Source organism: Mus musculus, chromosome 4, assembly GCF_000001635.26.
Source record: "Mus musculus strain C57BL/6J chromosome 4, GRCm38.p6 C57BL/6J".
Lineage (NCBI taxonomy): Eukaryota > Metazoa > Chordata > Mammalia > Rodentia > Muridae > Mus > Mus musculus.
Window position 1 is genome coordinate 119,695,262 of NC_000070.6, and position 18,473 is coordinate 119,713,734.

General features: G+C 44.8%; 1 long non-coding RNA gene across 1 annotated transcript in view; it reads right to left on the minus strand.

Annotated features, from left to right (window-relative positions):
* Positions 1-428: 428 nt before the first annotated feature.
* Positions 429-18,473, minus strand: part of Gm35957 — a 28,452-nt gene continuing 10,407 nt past the window's right edge. Inside the window, exons 2-3 of the long non-coding RNA XR_376600.2 lie at positions 2,524-2,660; positions 429-840 (exon numbers count right to left, since the gene is read on the minus strand). This is a non-coding gene — a long non-coding RNA (predicted gene, 35957). The remainder of the gene's footprint in view (positions 841-2,523; positions 2,661-18,473) is intronic.

Sequence of the window (18,473 nt, forward strand, 5' to 3'; positions counted from 1 at the left end):
AAGGAGCTTCAGTTGAGGAAATGCCTCCATGAGATCCAACTGTAAGGCATTTTCTCAATTAGTGATCAAGGGGGAAAGGCCCCTTTTGGTTGGGACCATCTCTGGGCTGCTAGTCTTGGGTTCTATAAGAGAGCAGGCTGAGAAAGCCAGGGGAGGCAAGCCAGTAAGGAACATCCCTCCATGGCTTCTGCATCAGCTCCTGCTTTCTGATCTGCTTGAGTTCCAGTCCTGACTTCCTTTGGTGATAAACAGCAGTATGGAAGTGTAAGCTGAATAAACCCTTTCCTCCCCAACTTGCTTCTTGGTCATGATGTTTGTGCAGGAATAGAAACCCTGACTAAGACACATATACATATCACATACTAGACATGAAGTGAAAAATTGAAAACTTAAACATAAGAAGGATGCATCCTTTGGGTACTGCATTGTTTATTCAGCATTATGACTTGTGTGCAGTTTGTTTATTCTTCATTATTGCACAATGTTCCATTGTTTGGCTCAACCAAGTGACCAATTATTGGGGACACTGGGGCTGTGGCCAGTTGGTGTTCTTATAAGAGAAGCTGCTAGGAACACTGTGTACATGTTCTGTGTATATCTAGGAGAGTAGACCTAGTGGCTCCTGGGGCCCAGTGGTGGCTTCTCCATGTGTTTTGTGTCTCATTCTCTGAGCAGTGGTGGTGTTAGCATCCTTCCCATAAGCTCTGTCTCTGTAGTCCTATCTCACTGTTTCCATTTCCTGCTTTCTTTTTCTTGTAGGTGTAGAGGTGTCCTGAGCTCAAGCATCTGCTCTTCTTGGATTTATAGTTTTTTTTCTCCATTCCATGCTCTTTAAGAAACCTATTGAGGAAGAGAGCTTTCAACAGAGTTCAGGTACATTTTTTTTTTCTTTAGGGCTAATGTTTTTAAACCCTGCCCCAATAAAACAACCTATTTGTATTACTTTCTAAATTTTTATTGTCCTTCTGTCAGGGATTTATTTATTTATTTAATGTATAACGAGTACACTGTTGCTGTCTTCAGACACACTAGAAGAGGGCATCAGATCTCATTACAGATGGTTGTAAGCCACCATGTGGTTGCTGGGATTTGAACTCAGGACCTCTGGAAGAGCAGTCAGTGCTCTTAACTGTGGAGCCATCTCTCCAGTCCCCTGTCAGCCTTTTAAATCCTTATTTTGCCTAAGTTTTGAGAAATGCTTTCATGAGCAATGACTTTCATGTGTGCCAAGGCTGTTTCTGGTCTCCCAGCGCTGTTAGAGGTTGTCTGTCCATCCGTCCATCCATCTGTTCGTCTCTCTGAAAGTGGTGTAGGCAGGAAGCCCCCTTTGTCAAGTGGTTAAGATTTTAGAGTCATTGTCAGTTTCCTTATGCATCTGATGTGTGATTATTTTTATTTTTTTATTTTTATTTTTTACTTCTTGAACATGCAGTATATAGGGTTTATCTACTTCAGAAACCTACTATTTCTTTACTATATTTTTTATTTTATTTATTTATTTATTTATTTATTTATTTATTTATTTATTTATTGAGACAGGGTTTCTCTGTATAGTCCTGGCTGTCCTGGAACTCACTTTGTAGACCAGGCTGGCCTGGAACTCAGAAATCTGCCTGCCTCTGCCTCCCAAGTGCTGGGATTAAAGGCGTGCACCACCATGCCCCGCTTACAATATTTTTTAAATCTAACTTTCCCCACTTCTTTATCCTGCGATAGGAAACACTGGCATGCATTGAGCTACCTTTCTTTACACTCCTCGTCTCCTCCTGTTGCCATCTCTTTCGTCTCTTTGGACTCAACATCTCTTTCACCAATTCTCTCTTCATCGCCTCGCATCCTAATGCCTCAGCTCATTTACTGGGATGCAAACATCAGTTATATTAGCTCTCAAGAAGTCTGTTTGGTTATTTCTTATATCTTCTCATTTATTCTACAGTCTCCTTCCATCACATATATTTTGCAAGCCTTGTCTTTTATTTAAGAACCATTAAGCACAGACAGTTACCGTAGAGTTCCTGGTGACCCAGCTATAACCAGGTCTTGTTCTGTTATCTGTAGCGTCTGCTGACCTCTCCCCCAGTCCACCTGTTCTTTATAGTTTGCCTGTTTGCGAACATGTGCTGCTCAGTGTGCCGAGGCGTGTGTGTGGACAGAGGCTGGTGAGCTGTCTGCAAAGGGCACTAGAGTCAGTGTTCCATGTTTTGCAGGCTGCTTGCCATCCCTACTCTTTCTTTTCTTGGTCCTCGTTCTCTTTCTTTTAATCGCCCTAAACATTTGACAAAAGCAAGCTGTAGCTCTCCGGCCTGCAGGATATCACTCTAAAGGGATTCGTGTGTTTCTCAGGGAGCTGGCGTGACTCATGTGTGATTTGCTTTTACTGTCCATAGGTAACCAGAATTCCCAGCAGGCAGCTCTGCTCTCCCTTTACCTGAAGTAGCTCCACAGCACCTCCTCACCATCCCCTACACATCGGCAAAGACCTCCAACCTTACGTTTGCCTTGGCTTCCAAAGTGCTGACTTACAGTTGCTGTAGCAGCTCAGTTTTGTGCAGCTGGGGTCGCTTCTGCAGGAGGGGTCGCCATGCTTCCCTGGTGCCACCATTACAGTCAGTTTGTCCTGATTGCTTTTCTTAGAGGGTGATCAATATTACCCTTTTAACCTTAAAAAAAAGGCAGGGATTCAATGTGGTCACATTGGCAAGAAAAACAGTGGGCCCCAAGTGGTTTAAATGGAGGAAGAGTTGGGGTAATGAGCAAGAGAGATGCAGGATTGGAGAGGGTCAAGGTGTGGTCTGGATGATCATCCTCTGTCCTCCTTTCAGGGTTTGCAAGGGGCTTCAAAGCCTTTATTGGGGTATTGCTTCAAGGCAGTGCTCTGGTTTCTAGAAGATGGTCATTTCTGCTACATCCTTGCACCAGCCTCAGTTGAGGTGTCCTGCACCAGGGCTGACTACAGGTTTGGGGTCATGGCTTATCTCTGTGCCTTCAGCTCATGTAAAGAAGACACAGTGGAGGCAGTGATGTCTGGCTTCCTCCGGCTTTCAGAATCTTTAGGCCCAAGTGAGGAGTCAACACTTTTCAGCAAAAGTGGCCCCAGGTGCCGGTTTCTAACCCCCTTTGTGTCTGGACATTTCTCAGTCTTAGGGGAATTAGGTTGTCAGCCATCTGGCTTTGTAGGTTTCCTGGCCAGTGAGACTCTGTTGCTCACACGGCATGGGAAGGAGGCTGGCTGTAACAGCTGAAGCACACAGGCCAAAGCAGCCAGGTGCTCAAAAGGAGCAGGAAACAGCAGGGATCCAGAGCTAGAGCCCAGAGTTAAATTCCTGAGGGGTTATCTTCCCTGATGAACAGTGCCAGGAGTCTGGGCTGAATTCAGATGGGAGGGATTTAGTGTTGGGCAATGCCTGCCTGGGAACCATTTCTCTGTAACCTTCTACCTTTAGTTAATGTTCATTCATTTTGGAAGGGCTGACACAAGTAGCTTCATTTTTGTTGTTGGTTTGAGATAGGCTCTTGCTATCTATGTAGCCCAGGCTGGCCTCCGACTCTTCCTGCTGTAGCCTCTCAAGTACTGTCTGTACACCATGCCCAGTGTGACTTTATTTAAAATTTGGCAGTTACCTCTTGGTTCTGAACAGTTTCTTCTGAAGGCATCCCTGAGTGGTTTGGTCTTGATTGCCCCTTGGTGCAGGGACAGCATCTGTCCTGGTTGGGTGGGTCTGATCCCTCATTGGGAGGCAGAAAGTGACAGGTTGAAGAGTCAGTATCAGCTGTAACCACCTCTTCTTTTGTGTGTGAAACTTAAGCAACTAAAAGGTTCAGAAGGAGGAACATGTAGACTGGAGTCCATTCTCAAGTTTAATGCTGTGGAAAGGATGTCAGAGCCAGAGGATAGAGGGGATGCTGTGAAACACTGGGCCCTGGACGTGGTGTGGCTGATGAAGGACTTACCTTCACTTACTTTTAGTAGCAGATCAGTTTTGTTGTTTTGAGACTGGGCCTCCATGTGTAACCCATGTTGGCCCCCAATCCATGATACTCCTGCCTCAGCTTCTCAAGTGCTGGGATCACAGGAAGTGTCAGCTGATCATAAAACAAGTGTGCTTAGTTTTCAGTTTTGTAAGCTGGAGAGAGTAAAACCTGCCTCTTTTTATCTTCTCTTTATCTGTCTCCTTCCTCCTTTCCCTTGTTCTGGCTAATATTGTCAAGCTGACATACAAGCTAGAGTTATCTGAAACGAGGGAACCTTAATTGAGAAGATGCCTTTATAAGATCCAGCTGTAAGGCGTTTTCTTAATTAGATATTGATGGGGAGGGGCCACTGTAGGTTATTCCATGCCTGGTACTGGGTTCTATAACAAAGCAGGCTGAGCAAAGAATGGGGAGCAAGCCAGTAAGCAGCACCCTCCATGGCTTCTGCATCAGCTCTGGCCTCCCAGTTCCTGCTCTGTTTGAGTTCCTGTCCTGACTTTGTTGGATGATGAACTGTGCTGTGGAAGTGTAAGCTGAACAAACCCTTTCCTTCCCAACTTGCTTGTGGTCATGGTGTTTCATCACAGCATTGGAAACCCTAAGACATATGGGCATGTGTTCTGTGTCTCAAAAAAACTAGAAGAGAGGATTTTGCATGTCCTCTAACAAAGAAATGATCTTTAGAGTGATGGATATTCTAATTACCTAGATATAATCACCACACAAGGTGTTCCCGAAACAGAACAGTCCATTGTGCCCATAAATATGTATAATTACCATGTCAATCAAAAAGCATGTAGAAAGAGAGGGGGAACAAAGACACATATATGAATGAACCTAGAGGTCTAGAGAAACCGATTGGTGCCCAAAATGAGAAGGACCTTGGGAAGCCATGTGCTCATCAGAATAAGGTCAAGGTTCAACAATCTTTCTGTCACCATGGACATTTACAATTGGACCAGGGTTTTAAGGTGGAAATTAGCCAAGTTTCCCAAAGAGGAGAAATGTTGGTTTCATCTTGTTCCCTTTTGTAGTTGTTCTGGCTAATTCATTCTTTCTTCCTTGTATACTGAGTACCTGCTGCTCACACCTGAGCCTCCTCACTAGCCCATTTTTCCTTTAAAACATGCCAGGCATGTGTGAGGAGGCTCAGGTGTGAACAGCAGGTACTCAGTATTCAAGGAAGGAAGAATGAAGGATTAGACAGCACCAGTTTTATCTAGTTTGCATCCAGTGGTGGGGCACAGATGACTCAGACCTGCTTCCAGATCTACATTTGATGATATCAGCAGAGTTCTAAAGCCAAGGTAGGGGCTGGGAGATGGCCTAGCAGACAAGAACATATACTGCTCATCTAGAGGGTCTGAATTCAGGTCCCAGAACCCACATCAGGCAGCTTATAGCCACTTGTAATTCTAACTCCAGGGGTTCCAGTGCCCTCTGTAGGTCTCCACAGGTACCTGCACTCACGTGCACATACATACATACCAAAATTAGAAATTTAAAAATCATTTTTAAAAGCCTCTGTGGGGCAGGAGAGAGGCTCAGTGGTTAAGAGTGTAACCTTTTTTTTTTTTTTTTAAAAGAAAGTCTGTGGCTTTAAAAAAAAAAGATTTTATTTTATGTATGTGAGTATGTTGTCGCTGTCTCTAGACACACCAGAAGAGGGCATCGAATCCCATTACAGATGGTTGTAAGCCACCATGTGGTTGCTGGGATTTGAACTCAGGACCTTTGGAAGAGTAGTCAGTGCTCTTTTTTTTTTTTTAAAGACTTATTTATTATTATATGTAGTACACTGTAACTGTCTTTAGACACACCAGAGGAGGAAGTCAGATCTCATTATGGAGGGGTTGTAAGCCACCATGTGGTTGCTGGGATTTGAACTCAGGACCTTTGGAAGAGTAGTCAGTGCTCTTAACCACTGAGCCATCTCTCCAGCCCGTGTATCCTATTTTTATAGTGGACCCAGGTTTTATACCCAGCACCTGTGTCAAATGGCTCACAACCACCTGTAACTCCAGCTTTAGGGCATCTGGTACCCTCTTCTGATCTCTGTGGGCACTTACATACAAAAAAAGTAAGCAAATATTTTTAAGAAAATATGTTTAAAAAAAAGCTATCATGGCCGCATTTCCATCATAAAAACAGGCGAATGATGGGAAGTCGATTCCCGCCCCACTCCCTGCTTGGCCAGCTGCTGCTCATCATCCCTCAGCTCGTTAGCAGGCATGCTGACTTCTGAGAGGGTCTCCCCTTCCATACAATCCCTTCCATGCTTTGGATGCAGTGTTACATAGTTCCAGTATATCTGTGGTCAGTTCTTTGCCATATATTCCAATTCTTCTAATGAGTGTTCTTTGTCTGTGAAGGCGTGGGATGTAAAATCAACAGGAATGGGAGTGTGAGATTCCAAGGACTGCCACGATGGACCTGGGACTCTGAAGACCTCTGCACACAGAGTGTTAGACTGTAGGAAGCACAGGCATGGTGGACGATCTGTGCAATGTGCTGGAGACCAGCAGGCCTGGAGCAGATGCATCTGTTCACGTGGTGCCATGGGATAGTCAATGCCCAAGGTCACGGTGGGGGTGGGGAGGCTCAGTTCACCCAACAGCACCATGCAGCTCCCAGGTCCTCCGTTCTCATGTGAGAGAGAATGGGAGGGAGCTTGACAACTCATTGAGGCACTTCAGAGGTGTGGGTGAGCTTGTGAGCAGGCAGAAGACATCTAAAGCTTTGGGCAATAGCACTGCACACTGGGGTTGTGGCTTGCTTCTGTTTTTATGAACTCTCAGTCACTGAGAACAGGTTTTGTTCCTTCAGAGGTGGGGGCTGGGGGTCTGTTACTAGTGTGTGTTTGCTTCTTATGGCCTCCTGTGTGCCCTGTTGAATCCAGTATGTGGTGCAAGCACAGTTACTATTAAGAAAGGGACATTGGGGGCACAGTGGCAGGGTTGGGGGGGGGAGAGTGCCCTCCACACTTTTCATGGTTGCTCCCATGAGGAGGCTGTTATAGCTTCTCTTTGGCTACTTTGTGGGGTCTTCTTTCTTTTACGCTTCTCTACCCCCTTTCTTCCAGCCTTTCAACCCCCTAACGCTAGAAAAGAGAGAAAAAATGATAGAGGGGAAAGGAAAGAAATCCCTGAATAAAGTCAGAGGTCAGAGAGGGGTGATGTTATCAATTAGACTACTTCCTGTTGATTAGGGGTGTCAAGTTCCTTGGGGGCAAGTTTGATCTTTGCTGTTAGGATGTCCAATTTCTTCAGACAATAACCACCAACCAACCACCAACCCACACCCTCTCTCTCAGGGCCCTAGCATTTATACACCCTCTGAAAAGTTCCCAGAATTCCAGATGTCACACAATCACAGAAACATCTGCAGCTGACAGAACCCCATCCCTGCTAGAGCAGGAGGCAAATCACAGTCGGCTGCTGTGAAGCAGCTCCCTACCCCCCACACCTCAGATTAAAATGAAAACACGTTTTCTTAATATTTCTGTGTCTCTTTTTAAAGAAACCCAAACTCCAAAATTGTCACTACAGGTTGCTGGTGGCATGTGTATGCTGATCTAACAGTGGGTTCTCACAGAACTGGCCTTTCCTTTTACAGAGATGGGGAAGAAATGACTTATCACAGGTAGGACTATTGAGTCGCTCAGGTACCCGCTGTGTGTCAGCTCCTTAACTCAGAGTCCTCCCAGGACTCCTGCCCACAGATACTTCTCGGAGGAGGGGACTGTGTGGGAAGGCGAGCCCTACTTCATCTGGTGTATGGAGAGATGGACACGAGAGGCCATAGACATCACAAGAGATACTGACAATCTGGCACCACAGCTCTTCACAGTCCCACTCCCTCCAAGGACTCGGGAAGGCCACCATATGTGACCAGTAGTGGAGGACATGTTCAGAGCAGGCTACAGCCTTGCTCTGAGGATCTCACCTTGCATGGGGAAAAGAAGGGCTCAAGGAGCAGATTTTTATCCATGCAGACATTGCTGAGCATGGCCGAGGCACAGCGACAGTAGCTGATGCTCACATGCAGCAGCAGTGGGGCTCCTCATCACTTGAGTTTTGGGCAGGGTGTACCCACTATTTCTCCACCTTAGGACTTTGCTGTGGGCATGGCCCATCATTTTCCTTAAAGAGGCATTGGAGAAGTATGTATGCCTTGAATTTAGGGGGAAGGGACAGCAGAGTAGGTTCTGAAGGGATGGGGCAGATTTATCACTGCCATTGTAGGTGGAGGTAGCAGAGGTGCACTGGGTGCCTTGTGCCTCGGGCAATCAGGGTGCAGGCTGCTGACCTGCTCTCAGTGAACCAGCTTTGGGTCACAAGCACAAGAAGCCTGGGCTGGGATCACAGAGGATCCTGTCTGAGCAGGCCTGCTGGAGCTCTGAGCACATACCTAGGAACCTAGAGTGTCGCCCAGTGACAGGTGAATGACCCTCCCTAAAGAAACCAGAAGTACAAAATGAAAGGTCAGACACAAAGAGCCAGAAGTCAGTAGGTATAGCGCCAATCAGTAAGAATGCTCCTAACTCTCCTGGCTTCTCTTCCCTTCCCCTCCACTTCAGATCCCAGGGCATGGGAGTCAGTCCTAAGAGGAGTTAGACAGTGAGAGAAGTGGAAAGAGGATCAAACCTGTGGAGGAGGGGGGAGCTTTCTACCTGAGTCTGCAGCCAGCACAGAAGTGCCCAGCTGTGGTATTCAGAGATCTTCAGGGTATTGTTAATTCTGGACACGCTGATGACCACACTGAGGGTGTGTGCTCAGGAATGCCCAGAAAAGTCAGAGGGAACAGTGGATAGCACAGAGTTGCTGTGGACAGGATCCCCGAAGATCAGAACTCTGTCCCGCTAGGTCCTGTGTACAGGCTGGTCTGGCGTCATCTAGCACGGCATCTTCAGCTCCTGGCGTAGTGCCTGGCATATGGCTGGGTGGTCCTGGCTGGACAGGATGTGATTCCCATTCGAGGAGGGATGAAAGCTGTCAGCTTCCTGGGCTGATGTTCAGAGGGTCCAGTGGTGTTTGGAAAGCTGAACAGATACATGGTGCTCCATCTCCTTTCTGCCCTCCAGCGCCCAAGCTTCTGCTCTGGTATGGTTTACCCATGTCATGATGCAGCTGCCACTGAGGGCCAGGAGCAGGCCAGGCTTTAGAAAAAAGCCATACTATTGGTTCCTGCTTTTGATTTTTGTTGCTAAAAATGTAATTATTAGGCAAAGTGCAAATCTTAGTGCTTGGTGTTTAGTATGTTACCACTGATCCTTAAAACATGAGTGAATGGCAGGTCCTCATCTCAGTTTTTAACCTCGGAGGGGTCAGGTGATCTACCTGAGGTCATTGGTCATTTCAGCAAGCCCAGGGATGGGATCCAAGCAAGATGGGATTCAATCGGGCAAAGGATACATTCTATTTCTTCAGGAAATGAGGAGTGGGTTATGTAATAATCCCTCCTAATTTGCAAGTGAAAATATTTTTCAGGAATGTGAACTGTGCCAGGCCTTGTCATGCTACTGTCCCTAAGACCTGAGATAATGGACTTATTAAGAGCCAAGACTCAGCTGGGCTCACACGGTTTGGGAGACTTCAGACAGTGATGGAGGGAACGGGAAGAGATTGGAGTCTAACACCTGCCTTGAAGAAGCTCCCTAGACACCCAAAGTCCCCCCATTAGGTCCTGCTTCTTAAAAATTCCATCCTTCCCAGAACTGCCAACCAGGGAACTGGCATCTACAGGTCTTGGGAGACTTTTGCGATCAATGTCCAGCATGAGTTCAGATGGGTCATGGGGAATCAGGCCTTGTTTGAGGCTTGTGAAGTGGAATGGGAAAGACAGGAGGCCACCCATTCAGGGTGCTTCTGGAGCAAGAGATTTTGACTGTCAAATTGACTAGATTAAGAAGTGCCCAGAATGTTGGTCTACCATGGAGCATGCCTGTGAGATATTCCAAATAGAAGGGATGGCATCTTGAAGAGGTGGGGTCATTGTTCTAAGGGCTGGGGTCTGGGACTCTCTTTGTTCAGCCCTGTGTCTGTGAGCTCTGTCTATGCTGCCATACATAGTTTGGTTATCTTCATTATTGCATATTTGCCAAGTTTATCCATACTATTCTCAGTGGGCATTTACTTTTGGCACAGTTGGAGGAAATGATAAGCAATTATTCTCAAGATTTAGTGTTTTCAGTTAAAACCCTTTTAAAGATTTATTTATTTTACGTATGTGCTTTACTTGTGTGTGTGTGTGTGTGCGCGCATGTGTGCTACCCTTAGAGGCCAGATGAGGGCGTCGGATCCCTTGGAACTGGATTTATAGATGGTTGTGAGTCAATACGTGGGTGCTGGGAACCAAACTGTACTCTTAGGAGAACAGCCAGTACTCTTAATTGCAGAGCTATCTCTCCAGTCCATATTCTACAGATCTCTTGGTTATGTCTCTTGGTGCACACATGTGCACATACCTATTGTCTGTATGCCTGAAAATGGGGTGATTGGATCCTGGCACATACATGTGCTCAACTTTGTTGGATACTGTGAAAAACATTTTCTAAAACAGCCTTGATTTTCTGACCTTCCATCCTCCCTTCCCTCCTTTCCTTTTCCTTCCTCTCTTCCCTCTTCCCCTTGCCTACTTCTCCTTCCTCCCTTCTTGTCTATGGTGTTTTGTTTGTTTATAGATGGAGTCTCATCATAGCCAAGGCTGACCTTGAATGTCTGATGCACCTGTGCCAGTGTCCTGCATACTGGGATCACAGAGGTTTGGCACCATGGCGTTGTGCCTCTCAGACTGCCTTAGATGATGTCCATGGGGCTGCTTTTTGCTGTCCTTTGTGAAGTGCCCACTGTTCGGTAACATTGTCTGCCTTGTTGATTTACAGGAGTCCTTGAGATGTTGTGAGTGTGCGCCCTTTGTAAGGTCTAGGCTTGTGGCTATTTTTATTGTTTATTGACTTTGTTGATAATTACTGCCTGTTTGTATGTTTGTCAATTTTTTTTTTGAGTGCTTGACATCTTCTATGAAAACTATAGGAGAACTGGAGGCCCTGGCTGCTGTTATTCCCGACTCCAATGATTCTCGAAGCAGAGGACTGATGCGAACATGCCCAGTTGCTCTCACTGTAGCCTTCTGCTTTGGAGGCTTTCTGCACTTAGCTTATTAATTCTTTCTTTTAGTATTGCATATTCCAGCCATTTCACACTGATAATCTGGAACCCTTTAAAGAGGCCACGAGACTTCTAAGTTACACTAGGACACATTTCCTGACTTTTCCCTGTCCTTAGGCTTTAATGACTAAGACATGCTGGATGCATGGAGGCTGGCGGATACCTCCATGCTTCCTGTTGCTGTGAGGAGGAAAGGGTTTCCTGGCTTACACGGCCTATCATACTCTCTCACTGAGGGAAGCTAGGACAGGAGCCTGGAGGCACATTTCTCTCTGGACCATTCGGGAATGCTGCTTCCTAGCTTGCTTCCCATGGCTTACTCAGTCTGCCTTATCCCACCCAGGGCCACCTATCCGTAAGTGTACTTCCCACAGTGGGCTGGGCCACATGCACACCTGGTGCTGGTGGAGGCCAGGAGAGGTACTGGGGTTATAGATGGTTGTGAGCCCCCATGTGAGGGCTGGGAATCAAACTGGGGCCCTCTGGAAGAGCAGCCAATGCTCTTAACCCTGAAGCCATCTCCATCTCTGTTCTGCTTTCTTAAAGTCAAAACTTTGGCCCCTTGCCCAAATTCCTTGGAAGAAGGGAAACTGAGGCTAGCATGGTCTAGAAAGGTCACTCATTTTTTCCAAAACAGACTCTGGAAAACACACAACTTTTACTAATGCATCTTCTCCTTTGGTAACTTTTTTAAAAAAAAAAAATCAGAATTTGTTACAAGTGTCGATCCTTAATTTTAAAAGTAGGGAAATAGTCATGTGGACAGTCTCATATTTTATGTTTATCTTTCTGTAGGATGCCAAGTTGAATCTCCCAGTTCTCATGTATGTGTACTGGGAAAATAGGTTCCCCTGTGTGAGTTCTCACACCCCACAGAATACTATTTGCCATTTTTAAATCTGAGAAATGAAACATGCCCAATTCCTTTTACTGGCTTCAAGGAGTAGCTTGCTTGCTAAGCCATCTTTACTGTGTAACAGGGAAGAACAGAAGCCCAGCAGGCTCACGGGAGAGCTGTGTAAATCTGCACTGTGAAGCTAAGACTCCAGGGAGTTTCCCGCCACTTCTTCTTTGTCCATCATGTCTTCTCATGGAGAAAAGGATGTTTGAGGAGAGCCATGAACCCAGCTGCATACACCACGTACACAGCTGTTAGCTCTGTTGAGTTAGGGCCATCTGCTCTTTGTGTCAGGGATTGAGAATCGTAGAGGTCAGTTTTGGTTGTCAGTAATGGAGTCCAACTGAGTAACTATAACCAGGAAAGGGGGATTTTATTGTTAAAAATTTAGGTGTCTCCTGGGAGTTCCCCAGAACGAGAATACAACCTCTTTAGTAAAAAATCAAAAGCTTTTTTTTTTTTTTTTTTTTTTTCAGAGTCTGGTCTCTCTGTCATTCCCTCTGTCTCAATCTTTTCACTGAAGAGGAACTTCTGCATCTTCTCCCTTCATGAGAGAGAGAGCAGGGAGCCAAGCTCAGGGCTGTGCAGCATCCCTCAGAGAGGTTTCAGCTGTCACCAGGACAGGCAATCACCCTGGTCCAGTAAGAGTCACATGATCCAGATGTGACTCCAGCAGCTGCCCTGGCTGGGTAAAGGAAAGTTCCAAGAGGAAGGGACAGAGAAACCGGAACTGGGCCAGTCACTCCCCGAGGGTTTATTATATCTGAAAACGTTAAGGGAGTATTGAAGGCCCCATTAAGGGCTGCCTGATGCCTGCATGAGGACATCAGTCTTCCTTTTAATTAAAATAGCACAGCAGGGGATCTCCAGGTTTGGCCCAGTATGTAAGGAACATAAAAAGTTGCCATTCAGAACTTACAAAAGGCTGAACAAACAGAGAGAGAGAGAGAGAGACCCCAAACTTCTTAGATCTAAGGCCATAGGCCAAAGCACTGCCCTAAGACTGGAAAGTCATGCTACTGAGGCCCTGTGAGCACAAATCTGGTGGTTAGAGACTTAAAGAGTTGCAGCTTAACTGAGCCCTGTGATTTTCTTCTCCCCAGTTTCATCTTCAGGTGCCACAGAGGGTGGGAAGGGGAGGAAACCCTTCTGAGGGCAAAGTAATCCTCCCGGAAAGGACCAGAGCATTCTGAGCTTGGGAGACCTGCCTTTGGGAAGAGCTGTTCTATCAGAAACCTGCAGTGGAGGGAGAGATTCCAAGCCCAGACCCCACCAGCTGTCCTGCCCACCCAACAAGGTGACCAGAGAACCCCTCTCCAAGTTCACAAGCTCGGGCTCAGGTGCACCCAGAGATCAAGCCCAGTCTTCCTCGGCAGACTCACCACCGTTGCAGTGAGCTCCCAGTCCTGTCCTGCTCACTATGCTTGCCTTCTTCGAGTAATAGGAGATAAGGCTGGGATGCAGCCTTCTGGTGAAACACTTGCCTGTAGGACAGTGGTTCAGGCTGTGTGATTATTGGCACCATAGTGGGAGGAAGAGGAGGAAGAGGAGAGGGAAGGGGAGGAGGGGAAGGAAGAGGAGCGAGGGGAAGGAAGAGGAGCGAGGGGATGATGGTGATGATGATACTAATAACAATTTGTGTTAAAACAATCTGAAGAGATGGAGAGATGTAAGAACCAGCATTAGATGCAGAGTGAGTTCTCGAGCTGTCAGACGCAGAGTTGTCTTAACACCACAAGTACAGAGGTTCTCAGGGGAAAGTAGACAGCATGGCAGGACATACGATGTAAGCAGAGGGACATGTTCTAGGGCAGACATGTAGAGAAGGCTCGAGATGAAAGTTCTAAAGTACAAATGGAGAGTACAATGGGCTTATTAGGATTCTGGATATGGCAGACAAACAAAACAAAACAAAACAAACAAAAAACCCAACCAACCAAAAACAAACAAACAAACAAACAAAAAACAAAAAGCCTCTGAACTTGACGATATGGTACTAGAAACTTCCAGATAGACTAGCCAGGAGAAAAGAATGGGAACCCATTCCAAAGTCTCCATCACAAAAATGGCATATAAGGGGGACAGCCAACAGAGGGGAGACTGAGAAGACAGCAGGGTGATATTGAGGCAAAAGGAGTGGACTTTCCCAAGTTAATGCCAGCCATAGAGCAACTGGTAGGGAAGACTTGGAGGACAAGTAGGACAAAGGCCAAGAGGAAGATGCAAAACAAAGACTGGAAGAGAGATGCTCAGCCCATGTAGGAATAAAGACACAAGGATGCTCCCCCAAACTACGAGGGACTTCAAGCTGGGGTGGGGGTGGGGGTGGGGGCAGAACTCTAGACATTCTGCAAACCTGCAAAATGCTTCAAAAGTAAAGGAGAGACAAGCTCTGATGAGCAAAACCCAAGGAATATGTGGCCAGGTGTAAAAGAGGGGGGTGTTAGGAAGGTGTAATGACCATGTCTGGAGGGAAAGAGGAGGGGAGGGGAGGGAGGAGACGGAGGGAGGGAGGGAGGGAAAGAGAGACAAGTTCAGAGAACTCACTTTTCTTAGTTTTAATTGATCTCATACATGACAGTGTGCTCTAAACAATGATAGCAATAATGTGCATATATCATATATATACTTTATAAACACATGCTTTATATGAGCACACACCTACATGCTAAATGAAATTAGTGACAGGAATAATATGAGGGATGGACCAGAGGGAGGAATTGGGTTAATTTGCTATAATAAGCTGCTTATACTCCCTGTGAAGTGATAACATGTTTGAAGGTAGGGATCTGAACTCAGGTCTTTATGCTTGTGAGCCAAGCACTTTACAAACTGGGCCATCTCCCCTAGCCCAGAACTACTGGATTTTAATCTGGGCTCAGGTTTGCTGTCACACATATGACACTGAGTATGATTCATTATCACATTACTGGTGGCCTTAATGGAGGATTAATGCCCTCTCCCTCTGTTTATTTGCAATTTTTACCATAGTTTTAGATAAATAAATTCTGAATTTGCACTGTGAAAACTCTAAACAAAATAAATAAAGTATCTGTTGTTATCTGTTCTCACACACTCTGTGCTGTCAAAAGATGCTGTAACCATGGAAACGCATAGTGTCGCCTCATTCTTGTCACTGGGGCTCAGATAATCCCTACTGGTCCACAGGGGCAAACGTCTTTATAAATTCTATCATTTCTTCTGAAATGTATTTTCTTAACTGAGTCTTCATGTTTTAAAAAAATAAATAAACATGAGGCTGAAGAGATGGCTCAGCGGGAAGAACATCTGACAAGCATGAAGCAAGAAGGCTGGAGTTCTAGTTCCTCAACAGCCACATAAAAGATGGACGCGGTTTGTAACCCAGCTCTGGTGTTGGTGGACATAGATTACTCTGTGGAGCTCGGTTGGCCAGGCTACACAAACTGATGGAATCCAGGTTCATCAAGAGACCCTATCTCTCATATAAGTATCATATAACATGCAGATCAATCGAGGAAGATAGTACACACATGTGACATGCACACACAGTCACACTAGCATGTACACACACGCACATCCCTCTTCTTGGTAGGTCCAACTTTGCTTATCATAAAATATTAAAAGCTGAACGAGACCTGCTTCCTTGTCCCATTTTGCCCTTCTCTTTATATAAAGATAACCAGTGTCCTATGCATGTTTCCTGTGATTACCATGTGTGCATACCCCATTCTGATTAGTCTGCTTTGCAGGTTTGCACACTTACTACCAGAGACCTGTTTGTAGACTTACCCAGGGGGAGAAGGCAGCTTTGGTTCCTCTGGTTGTCTGTTCTGTAGTTCACATACAATACATGTACACACACACACACACACACACACACACACACACACACACTCTCTCTCTCTCTCTCTCTCTCTAATATGCATGCACACATGAGCATACCTCTGCCATAGAAATAGGGCCAAAACTTCTGGGTCATGGAAGCTCTCTACATCCGTGGTTCTCAACCTGTAGCTTGTGACCATCGGAAATATTTCCAGTGGTCTTAGGAATTGAGACACTGCTCAGTAGCAAAATTATGCTTATGAAGTAGTAATGAAATTAAATTTATGGTTGTGGGGTTCCTAAGAACATCAGAATTATGTGTTTTTCCATGGTCACAACCCACAGGTTGAGAACCGTTATTCTAGATAGAGCCAAATTCCACTCTAATCTTTGACTGTTTTCTAAAACTATTATTGTTTTAATCACACGTATTTATGGAGCAGCGTGGCGATGCATATAATCAATCTAATGTAAAATATCCAACTAAGGGGCCCACATCCCCGTCTGACAGCTTCTTATTAGCAAGCATTTGTTTTTCTTCTCTATTTGCTTTGGGTTTTTTGAGATAGGGTTTCTCTGTGTGGCCCTTCTGGAACTCTTTGTAGACCAGACTGGCCTCGAACTCACAGAGGCCCACCTCCCGAGTCCTGGTGTGCACCACTGCTACCCGGATGATTTTTGTTCTTTTTTTTTTTTTCCATAATTTTTTGTTTGTTTGTTTGTTTGGTTTTTTGAGACAGGGTTTCTCTGTGTACCCCTGGTTGTCCTGGAACTCACTCTGTAGACAAGGCTGGCCTTGAACTCAGAGATCCATCAGCCTCTGCCTCCTGAGTGCTGAGATTTAAGCGTGGCATGAAGTTTTGACTTTATATTAATTCTTCATGTGAGGTTTATGTAGATGGCACGCTTGAAGGACTGAACTGTGGGTTTGACTGTGTCATGGTAGCTCTCCTCTTGGCACAATTCATAGAGACGTCTCCATAAGTCTTCTACTCTGATAACGTACTTCCACCTCTCTGACCAATTCCACACTTCCCTAACTGATTAGGATGAACCACTTCCTGGTGAGCAAGTCCCTTGACCTGTTTCTTCAAAACAATCTTATTTCTTTACCTCTTTTTACTTTTATCAAAGGAGTTTCAGGATTGGTTTTCCTGTTGGGATTTTGGGCTGTCTCCATGACGATCTTGGAGAGGATCCCTGGCTCCGTTGGGTGAGTCTCCCATCACTCCTGAGTGTGTCCCATCGCTCCCTTTCCCCCTTTCCACGGTGTCTGGCGATGTTCTCCATGGAGGCGTATATACTGTCTGTTTCATGCTTTTAGTCACTGTCACCCATGTTGTTTTCTGTGTCATGTCCTAATTAATTATGATCAGTGTTGAGGAAAACCGTTGACACTTTGTGTCAGAACCTAGTCACCTCTCTCCCTCCTGCCGCACGTTTGTAAGTTCTCTGAGACTGGTTATAGAGACAATCAGTCACCTGACATTTGTTACTGTCAGTCATTGCTGGCAAGCACCCGGCCTTACTTTACTGGGAAAGCGCTTGTAAATATCGCTATATATGATATTTACTTAAGACTGGAGAGAAGGCATAACTTTTTATGAATTATTTTGCAATTTATTTTATTTATATGTATAGGCTTGTGTCTGTGCATGCACATATGCGTGCAGGTATCAGAAGAAACCAGGAAAAGATGATGTATCTACTTAGAAATGGAGTTACAGGCAATTGTGAGATGCCATGTGGGTACTGGAAACTGGATTCCAGTCCTCAGAAAGAATAGCAAGAAGTGTTAATCCTGAGCCACCTCTCCGGTTCTGAGAATGTATAACTTTAACTGTTGGGTGGTACATTGGTATATATTTGCAAGATGTTTGGAAACAATAGGTTGTGATCTATCACTGTGCTGAAATATAAATTTAGTTCAGAGTAACTCATGATTTCTAAAAACTGGAATAAAACAAATAGTATCAGAATGCATTACTGATAAAGGGTAAGTCTTGTTTATTAAATAGTCTTAGATCTTTCTAGCTACTAGCCAGTTTACCTAAATGTGTGCTTACACATGCATGTATAAATGTTTATGTGGGATTTTAATTTAGAATATTTTTATATTAAATACAAGATTTATTTTATAAGAGGCCTGCATTCATAACTCAAAAAAATCTGTATTATATCTCAATTTTAAATTTTGTTTTCAGATTTACTCTAACCACAACAATTTTTTAACTCTACTTTATCTGTTAGTTTCTGATAGAAATGAATTCATTTTGGACTTTTGCATAAAGACTTTCCAGCTTTCTATATAATTTTGGGTATTTGCTTTGTAAAATTTAAAGCCATATTTTAAAGGATATACAAATTCATGTTTTTATATCTTTCTGGTAAATTTTTCTATCATTGTTATGTCATGTCTCCTGATTCTCCTTAGCATTTGATGAAGTTAGGATTACTTCACTAAATGTATTTATTTGGTTAGTATTTCATTTGCTTAAACCTTATGTGTTTTCAAAATACTAACATCTATCTATCTATCTATCTATCTATCTATCTATCTATCTATCTATCTATCTATCTATCTACCTACCTACCTACCTACCTACCTTTCTATCTATCTATCTATC